The sequence below is a fragment of the Falco peregrinus genome, chromosome Z (assembly GCF_023634155.1).
Source record: "Falco peregrinus isolate bFalPer1 chromosome Z, bFalPer1.pri, whole genome shotgun sequence".
NCBI classification, from domain to species: Eukaryota; Metazoa; Chordata; class Aves; order Falconiformes; family Falconidae; genus Falco; species Falco peregrinus.
Genome location: NC_073739.1, coordinates 57,216,186 through 57,226,737, shown reverse-complemented (window position 1 = coordinate 57,226,737; position 10,552 = coordinate 57,216,186). Strand labels below are relative to the sequence as shown.

The 10,552-nt window shown below is 38.9% G+C and overlaps 1 protein-coding gene across 6 annotated transcripts in view; it reads left to right on the top strand.

Moving 5' to 3' along the window:
• The first annotated feature begins 322 nt into the window (after nt 1–322).
• Nucleotides 323–10,552, top strand: part of ZNF366 (zinc finger protein 366) — a 38,462-nt gene continuing 28,232 nt past the window's right edge. Inside the window, exons 1-3 of one of the 6 annotated variants that reach the window (XM_027796658.2) lie at nt 336–470; nt 1,390–1,716; nt 2,648–3,814. The gene's annotated coding sequence lies outside the window, so the exon portion shown is untranslated. Of the gene's footprint in view, nt 471–1,389; nt 1,717–2,647; nt 3,815–10,552 lie in introns of all 6 variants that reach the window. The other 5 variants (XM_027796659.2, XM_027796660.2, XM_027796657.2 and 2 more) reach the window with 5 other exon arrangements.

Sequence of the window (10,552 nt, the reverse complement as noted above, 5' to 3'; positions counted from 1 at the left end):
CTGATAAGATATGGGTGTCTTATTCCTACACTACTTCAGAAATGCATTTCATGTAGTTGCACATAGCAAGCTGTAAAGTAGGTTTTATGAAGCCAATAATGCAGATATAATACTTAAGGAATTCCTTTTGGTTTGGATATATTTATTTTTCCAAACATTTTGTTTGAGAGAAAACGAGATTGTTATCTGCTGTTTCCTTATTTTCTTGCAGGAAAGCAAAGGGTTGTTGACTTCCTCTCCCCTCCCTTCCTTCCTTCTTTCTGAAGGTACTGTACTCATCTGAAAAAAAAGAGAACGAAATGATTGTTCCTGTTCTCTTTCTTAAGTCATTTGAAACACTGTCCCTGCTAGTTTTCTAAGTTTACTGCAATCTCTGCACAGGGGGAGGGAGAGAGAGGGAGAGACAGAGATTACCAACATGAGAGCAGGTAGAGAGTTTAGGGCAAGACTCCTTCCAGCTTCAGCAACTGGTAAGTTAAGTGAAAATGCTTTTATGGTTAACTCTTTAGAAGTGCAATATATATGCTTTTGTATTAAGAAAAGGCATTAATCAGATACACATTTAACTGGTAGAAAGATAACCATATGCATTGACAAGCAGTATATTTAAGGTATAGATACCTGTAGTCTGGGTTTTAGAGACTGGTGATAATAGCCTACGCTTTTACCAACGTAGACAAGAAAGTATTTTCCAGTGAGGCTGATAATATTCATAACATAATCTGCTGTGAATTTTGCATATATGGCTTCTGCTACCAGAATCTTGTTACAGGCTTCACTAGCTTTATCCTGAACGTTTCAGCAAGATTCACTGGGTCATTTCTGAAACAAAGACAGAAGCCGTGTCATATGCAAATTGATGCATTTCATATATCATCTGCCACTAGTGAAGTCTGCTCCAACCCACCAACCTGTGCTATAGTGGGCGAATAATTACTAGGACTTTTTTTTTTCCTTCTAACCATCTTGTGTTTATGATTATACATGTTTATCTGTACTCACCTCTGTGTATGATTCGTCTAGGGTAAGTGACATTTAAGACATGGTAAGACAGTTCCAGGTTCTCACTTGAAAAAAAAAAAAAAAAAGAAAAGTACATGTTGTGTAGTATATAACAACACTGAGGCTGATGACCAGCATCAGAAATGGGATGGACCCAAATGTTTGTTTGTTGCTTGTATTGTTGCAGATATTGACAGTATTTTTCATGTTGGGCATAAAATCCATCAGAACAGTCAGAACTGGCATGTAGAATGAGTGACTGAATGCAAGAGTATATTACAAATATTGCAAGAGAAAAGTCCCCCTCTCCCCTCCGCGCCACACTTTTATAAAAGCAGAATGCAGAGGTGGGGGAAGGAATCAGGACAGGTGTCCATTTCCCTGCAGAAGGAGAGCTTGGTCATCTTCTGGTGCAGTGTTTCTTCAAGCTGCAGCTCTCTGAAGTGCAGGGTCCTCTGCGGGACGCCTGCAGCCCAGACAGATTGGCTCCACATGCTGGGCAGGCATGGTGGAGGGCCGTCAGGCAGCTCCAGCTGCCCTGCTCCCGCTCCCACTGGGGCACCTGCCTGTGCTTCCATGCCGGGACAACCCTCTGCTCCCACCCCTTGCTGAGCCAAACAGTGGAAAGGATTTTCTCCCCCCTCAACCTGGTGTCTTTCTGCAAGTTTTTGCGTAGGAAGGAGTGATCTACCCCAAAGTCAGCCTGATTTCTGGGTAAGTTGTAGATTCCCTTCACTTTAGCAGCAGTGGATGGATTCTGCTAAAGGGAGGTGGAAATAACTTGTTTCTTGAACTCTGTAGCTTTATGTTGCAGCTCTGTCCAGTTTGGTACCAATTATTAGGTTTACCTGGTTATATTTAAGCGACAAATGATCCTCTGCTAATAGCAAGTAAATGCCAGGTGTTGCCCTGAAAACCACTTGCCACATTTTCGCTCAGGATACGGTGTTTTATGTTTTATGTGACTAAATACTGACTCAAATTGAATAGATTATTTGGACAGCTATTTGGACAGCTATTTTGACAGCTACATGTCAGACAACTGGAAAACCACTTTTTACTTCAAGTGAGAAGCAGAGGAGTCTCCCAAACATTAAAAAAAAAGTACATAAACTCTGTTGTGGTATTTTGCTCCAGCTGCGGAGTGGTAGTCTGGATTGCAATCACTTGTGAGTTTTGATTTGGATAGCTCAGAAGTTCAGTCTACCATGTAGGTAAGAGCCAGTTCCAGCCTTTAGGTACATATTTTATTTCTCAAGATACTAAACATTAATATATTCTTGATATGGACCACGTATATGACAAATTATTTCTCTGGGAGATTGTCTGAAATACATAAAAAGGAATATGTGTGTTCAAACTCATAGTAAGTGACCAAAAGTAGTACATACTGTTTCCCCAGTAATGATCACACAGAAACAGCATTTTTAATGGAATGCTTAATAATTTGACAGTAAAAAATAGAACTTGAATTTTGAACTTCATTCTTAGATTTCACCTATTAGATTTACTTTTCTTTCAAATAATACATCTTTAAAATAATTTTCAGTTTATTTGTTTTCACATTGTATAATTCATTGCTGGGATAACTGTAACATGATTTAGTATAATGGTAATTTGTAACACAACTAATATCTTCCTCAAGGTGTCATGAAGAGGAGAGTTTTGGCTGATGTGTTATCCTTATCCCACATGCTGAGATATTTACAAGCAGAGAAGGTTATAGACTGAAGCTGCGTTGAGTGCAGATCTACTACCAGCTTATGGCACAAATTAAATATTTGTGAAATGAATTTTCAGTTATTCACCTCAATGTTATAAAAAACCCCTCTAAATTTGAAGCAATGAACCAAGACTGAAAAGAGAGAGGCTCTGTTTATTTTCCTTACAGTCTTATTGCTTCTATTGCTAAAAGCCATATTTATGTATATAGCATACATAAGTAGACCGTCAGTGTATATGTTTACCTAGAGAATTAAAGCCATTATTTCCATTTGATTTGTTCTCAATTATAATGAAAAAGAAGACACAGAGATTTTGCTTTTGTTCTGAAAAACAAAATGAAAACTACACTAATACTGGCAAAGATGTTCCAAAAATAAGTTGCAGCCCATGGAAATCCCAAGTTAACAGGTCTGATTTAAAAACCAGAAACTGATAGAAATCTTTCTGCAAGTGTCAATTGCCTTTTTATTTTTAGGATCAGCTTCTTTAATGGTGGAAACTGTTGAGAACATGAGTTTTGGATGTAGAATAGTAGCACTGAATTACCTCCCTAGTAATATTTTGCATTTTTAATATGGATTTTTGACCAGGAGATAATTTGAATCTTTGGATTTTAAGGAGTTTTTAATTGTTTTTGCATTCTTTCAGACAAGCACATTAATAAGAGCCTTGCCTTACGAATATCTGAATGTAGAGCAGATACTGGTGGACTCAGAGGCACAATGTGCATCTATCTCACCGATGAACATGTTGGCATACCTTTTAGGTGCCGTTTCTGGTAGTGCCAGATATATGTGCAGGCTTTAGAATGGGAGAAGCACAGGGGGATGAATCATTGTAGCAACCCAAGACAAGCCTCATGTACAGAGGCAGAAGAGTATGGATTACCCCAGATAGCATTTACATTGTTTTCAATCTTTGATATTGCAAAGCCTTGATGATGCAGAAAGACTGATTTCTGAAAGGACCACTCCATTCAGCCAGAGATGTCAGCAGCATACCACCATGAGGAACAAAAGCAATACAGGCTGCATTAGGCAACAGGATTTTTCTGTGACCGTGGTTTAAGGACACAAGTCAGGCAAAGGTATGTAAGGAAAAGCAGCTTCTTGTTAGTTGATAAGAAACGATACATAGCTTCTGAGCACTAATGTATGTTCTTGATCCAAAGAAACAAACTGCTTCTTCAAACAGACCTTACAAATGCTGTGTAGACTGCTACAAATAGTTGTAAAATTATTCATTCATTTGCTGGACTGATTTTACACCCCAACCTATTTTCAAAAATAGACCACTTGTTAAAACCAAAGGAGCATTTTCTTTGTAAATGCACTAGTTTTCCCCGTTCTAGTTTACCATCCCAGACCACTGAAAAAGAAGGAATGTCATATTGCAGAAGGAAGAATTATAGAGAGACAAATAATGTGAAGCCTTCAAAAAGAAACAAATATGGAAAAAAGGTGACTTGGAATTATTTTCTTTCTGATGAAAAGCTGATATTCTGAAACTGAGACTGGAGCTCTCCGTTGCTGTTAAAATGCAGTGGAATTTTATGGATGATATTCAGATTTTCATTCAACGAAGAGGCCTAAGTTAACACTTACTGGCTATTTAAAACACATATTGAACTGCATGCTGGATGTCTGATTTTTCTTCATATCTATCTGGCAAGGACTAGTTCTTCTTGCCTGGCTTCTAAAATACTAATGATCCAATAAAAAATATTATTTAGTCTTTGTTTTAGTTCCTTCCAAACTTAATACCTTTGTGACTTGCTTTTGTAAAACAAATGGCTTTATACTAATGTTACCCTGATCCTGATAAGCAAAACTCAGCATTTTCCTTCTAAATCAACAATGTGTAATGTATTGTAAAAACTTCTCATGTCACTGGAAGCTAAATGATCTTGTATTAAAAGAAAATATTTTCATGATCTGAAAGTTAAGGGAAGAAATGATGTGAATATTTTTCTTTTTTTTTTACTGTCACTCCTTATTTCCTGCTCTGTATGTTAGGAAGACACATTAATTATTTGGATGAAGGATGAAAAAAATAGCATTCTTGCTTTCTCTTCCCTCCCTCTTCTACTAGAAAAGCTAAAACACTGTCACATTTTCCCTCTACTTTGTGGATATCCATGAATTCATGTGATTTAAAAGAAGAAATAGGATAAAAGGTGTGTTTCCTGAAAACCTATTTTCTCCCTGCCAATATTCACAAAAAGTAAACCTGGAAACACTCAATTTTCCAGCTGCTTATGCTCATTAGTAGCACCAGAATTCAGAGAACACTGAAAAATACAAATGTTCATTCAGTCTGAAGGTTCATTTCATTATAAAAAGCTACAAGATTAACTGAGTCTCATATATTGGTAATATCACTTTTTGCTAATGAATTGGAGAAAGGCACAACTGATTTGAAATTGAAAGCAAGGCTGTAAGAAGGGTCATACATTTTTAGCTGTTGTTCTTTGATGATGCTGTCCTACAAGGAACGCTAATGCATAGCAAGCAGGCATTACCCACGAAGTCCTCTGTCTGGAAGCCTGATGAAGAACAGAAACCACCTAACTTCTCCACATGGAAAGAATTCTGCAGGGTGGTGTTTCCAACGTGGAGAAGCAGGTGTGGCAGCTCTGGAAAGGGAGCATATGGCTTTGCCCCTTCTTGGGGAGCAGCTTATTCTGACACCAGGCCCTCTGATAAGCCACATGTGTGTTGACTGGGAGGGACAAGATGACTTCCAGTCTTTCTTTTCACTGGTTTGTTGCTGTTCCTGACTGTGCAAACGCCACTTATGCTTTAGTCTTCTCTGGTTAGGGTTGCAATGTAACTGTTGGACTCTTCTTGCAGGGACGAAAGACTTTGTTTTATGGAGGGCTCTATGCTGGGTCAGCTACTAATGACTTCATAAATGCGAAAAAGTATGTGCTGTTACCAACACCCAAATCACTAGATTTAAACCAAACTTACATATATCTACTCTAAAGATATCCAGGAAGAATACATTGGTATATAGCTGCTATTTGAGGTTTAGTCCTCTCTCTGAGGTGCTTTCTAAAGCAAGTAGTGTTTCTGTTCAGTGTTTCAACTTCAGATAAAAATTATTTGAAAGGGGAGTGTCTTTCATACAGTACTTCTGGTAGAAAGATATTTTTGTACCCCTTTATTTTTTCTTAAAAGGATTTAGAATATATCTGCAATGAAAACAGCACCAGGAGGTGAAAAGGAAAGGGGTGTTTAGAGCATCCATCAGCTTCTAAACCCAGCTGGTAGGCACCAGCCTACACTGGGTTGGTTCCCCAATGCAGGTTTCTGAGGCTATGAAGAGTGTTTTGTATTGTCCAAAACTATTGTCCTGTGACAGGAATTCTAGAAAACTGTAGAGGATCTCCTGGAAGAGCAAGTTGACAACAATGTGCTCATAGGCTTCCCAGAAATCAAACCATTTATGAAGGTGCAGGAAAACAGCATTTTTTTCTGCAGCACTACAGTAAGGAATCACACCAGAGTGAATGCTATTTCAAAGAGTTTTTCTGTATAATGCTGCACTCACAATATGAAGCCACCAAGGTTTCCAGAATAATTTTATATGTCTGTAGGTAACATTTTGTCAGCATGCTATGGAAGCAGTCACATGCATCAGAGAAATGGTGCTGACCAGCTCCTCCTCCATATCTCCTTATCTCTTCCCTCCACCACAAAAATCAAAACACTAATTAAAGACTTTTGATCCCAAATACACTAATTTATTTTTTCATGCCCCACAAAAAGGGAAACCCACTTAAGCTTAAGCACAGCTAAAGAAATGCAATTGAACAGATGTCACTGTATTCTGTAGGCAAACGATCAGGGCTTGGGATTCTCTCTGCAGTAAGGATTTTCACCAGAATGTTCATTACTAAGCACAGAAAAAAATGCATGAACAGGCACCCAGTGGAAGGCACTGAATGTGGTTGGACAGTAAGATGGAACAGAATTCACACAACTATTTATACTCTGGGTTATGTCCCCCTGCCTATATATTACTCTTGCCTGCTATTCCTCCCAAAACACAACAATAATCTCTATCAAATATTCCAGGTTTTTGTACATGACACTTGGATTTTTCCAGGGAAAAAGCATGAATAGAATGATGGGGAATGGGGGGTGGGGATTGAGAGAAAGAGTCAATTTAATATATAAGGTGACGTTTTACAAAACTTCATGTTATATTGCTGGTTGCCCATTCTTAGTCACGGGGTAGTGTCACAGTGGTTTGATGGTGGTTTTGGTTTCTTTTTTCTTGTGATGAAAATCTGAACTGTGTTCAGCATACAGAATAAGCCTTTGGCATCACCAGTGGTGAAGGATTATTACTAGAGTGTTTGGGAAATGTTCAGAATTTCAGATTTCAAACTATGTTGAATTTCTTCTCACTCTTCCCCCCTCCCCCCCACCTTTGGCAAAAAGTAATGTCTTGTTTGTAGCTCTAGTCTCTGCTCCAGTATCTGCTGATGACATTTGGCTAAGTCTTAGCTGCCATTCCCACTCTGCATGCTAGTTTATTGAATTCAGTAAAATTGGTATTTTAAATCTGTCTTGGTTTAAAATAATTAATGTCAATAATTTTTCCCTGCTAGTTGATTTACACAGAGATTTGTTTTCCAATTGATCAAAATCACAGAAGCAATAACAATTTGTTTAAAATTTGAGATTTTCTTTTATTGTGGCAACAAACTAATGTCTATTTTTAAAACTTTTTAGAAGCTAAAATAATTAAAGACAATATGCACCATGCATTTGGGGATCAGAAAGGGAAAGCATTTGCTTTTTGCTGTTCAGTCAAGGAGAAAACTCAAGTTTGGCATCACAGGTGAAGGGCAAAGCCAGAGAGGAAGTTATCTTAAATTACTTCCTTATGGGCACTTCATATGATCAGTCAGAAATACCATTTTATGCTGGAACTGAAGAACTAAGCACATTCCTCTTCAAACAAAAGAAACTGAATTTTAAAAATGAAGCCTCATTTGAATGCCATTGTGAGATGTATGTGAAGATGATAGTTTTTCTGAACAATAAATTGATATTCAGCACTGTTTCAATGCTTTAACACAGCTTTTATGCTCTGGCAGTCTAGAAAACAGGTCCCTAATCACAGTGCAGATATATATAAAATACTTTCCTCCAGTACTCCAGTGTTTTGCCTGAAGAGCCATTTTTACCTCTGTGTCATTGTTCATGCTTCCTAGTTTTTTCTATTTGGATAGCAATGGAATAAACACAGTGGTGTCCTAGGAGTGGCACTGATCTCTAATTCCTTTGCTGTGTTTCCTATTGAACTTATATTCAGAGGGAAAGTCTAAGTCACTACTGAGCCAGCTTAATTGCAACTGAGTAACAGAGGTTAATAGGGATTAATCAGCCTTTTCAGCCAAGCAGCTTTTCCAGCAAGGTCTGCTCAAACTTCAGATGAAATCAAATCTATTCATCTTTTCTAAATGTTTAGGAAAGCATCATCTGGTAATTACTCTTAATGAACCGGACAACAAGAGAAGCATTCAGTAGCAGACATATTTTTCCTAACTCTGTCAGTTTCTGGGTGAAATCCTCTTCTTCCAGTTCTTGTAGGGCATGGTGTATCTTACTGGAACACACAATTCCTACCACTTTAGCAACCTTCAGTTTCACTAGGAGTTTTGAATTGTGTGAGACAAAGAATTGAATGCAAATTAAATACAAAAGACAGTGGTCCTGCTGAAGACTAATAATATTCCCCCATGTTTAAATAAAGCTTGACTCTTTTTTGACTAATCTGTTTTGGAGACTCAAACTCTCCCATCCAGTCCTCTTCTCCCTTGGCCCTTCTCCAAGCATACATGCACATAGTACCTGGTACTTTCTTTTTTGAGGTACCTGTTGCTTTACACGTGCAACATCCAGAAGGTGAAATTAACTACTGATGATTTAAGGAGGCTGCCAGGAGGCTGGCTTGAAGAACCGAGGCTGAAGGTGGCCCTTCGCTACCCTTTAAGACAACAAAGAGGTGGGAGGAGCCAGACCATCTCTCTGGCCTCCATAGAGGTGATAAGAACACTGGGACTACAGTAGGAAGGAAAGCTCAATCTATTTCCTTTTTAAAGGTCATGAATGCCAGTGAAAGGTTTATTTTCAAAACAACAGCCCAAGCAGGACAGCATGAGGGTTATGGAAGGGCATGCTTTTTTGATCATTCTAATTTTGGGTGTTCTGCATAGCTCCATTATTTATTCTAAAATAATACTACAGTACAGCACAAAACCGCTCTGTCTCCACTTCACTTTATAGTGTTTAATGATTGTGCTTTGTAGGTGGAAAGATTATGTCCAAAGTGTTCTTTCAAGAGCTCCACATTCTATTCAATATTACTATTTTATGATCAGATCCTTCCTTTTATTTATTTGTTCTTCTGTTCACCCTGTCTCTTATATCTGTATGATGAGGAAAAAAAACCCTAAAACCATGTTACTGTTATCTGATGATTTTCCAGAGGAAAAACTATTTAATGCATACGATTCCTATGGTGCCAGAAAGGTACTATTTTAATTTGCAGTGGCAGATATGGAAGTAGACAGGAAACAGGGATAGAGTGATAGGACTTCTATAAACAGTGATTAAAGTGACTCCACATACTTTATAAAGGCAGAGGCAGATCTATGGTTCCAGGTTTTGACATAAGAGCTCCTTATCCACTTAAGAAAAGGAAGAAATTTGTCTTATTGGTATCACGTCATAACAGTCAAATCCTGAATCTTGTTCTCAGCTACACCCCAAATTTTCCATGATGATTTCAGTACAATGTAGATGATGCCAGGGAGCAAATTAGGACAGTTACTTAGGACAAATTACTGCCATTGTTTAATTGAGTAATTAACTGAGCTGGCCAACCCATCATTAGTTCCAATAACTAGTGAGGGCAGGATCAAACTGTATTTCTACGCAGTCTGCTGGCACCCGATAAGCTATATACATTTGGAGCCCTGCTACTGTGTGTGCTCCTGATGTCAACACCATGGCCAATCTGCTCTGGTCAGCCCTGAACCCTGGGCAGGGTCTGCAGACTCAGTATACCTATGTCCATATGCTCTTGGGGACCCAGTCCTGTGAGAATATTTATATGAAACTGAATATACATCAATGACATCAAATTCAGTGCAAAATGTAACAGCCACAAGGTGGGAGACTTTGATTCACTTCCCTTCTCCCCCCTGAGGAGTCTGGACGAACAACTCCAGCCTCTTAAGGGAATGCCCTAATTAGAGCCTGTGAGGGTAACCCTGCTCTCCTTTGGCTGTAGCTGGGCCATTACACAGACAAAAATGCAAGTGCCAAGGGACAGGGAGCAGAAAGAAGTCAGATGGAGGTAGCCAGGGGCTGCAGACTCCATCCCTCTAGGGGCTCCTCTCCAGGTGTTGTTTCTCCAGGTTTACTGAAAGCTAAAATGCACGTCAGCCTCCTGAGTGATTGTATTTATGGCTTGGCCACAGAGGCTCCTTTAAGTTCATTCTGCCTCATAACCCCTTCTCTGCTGTGCCAAAGCTCCAGAAGAGGGGACTGAGAGTCCAGTATGGGTAAGTGCAATTTGTTAAGGTGCATCATCAGCCTAAGCTCAGACCTGGACTAATTTCCTGGACAACAGCTCTCAGCAGTCAGCCTTGCTTTTTTGTTTTCTTTTCAAAACAGGTGCAATAGTCTGAAGTACCCAAGACAATTGCTTCTTGATGTGAACATAGGAGTGCCTTAAAGAGCAACCCAGGGTCACACGGTGGTTAGCTTGCTTAAGGCAAATTTCCCCCCACATATCCTCC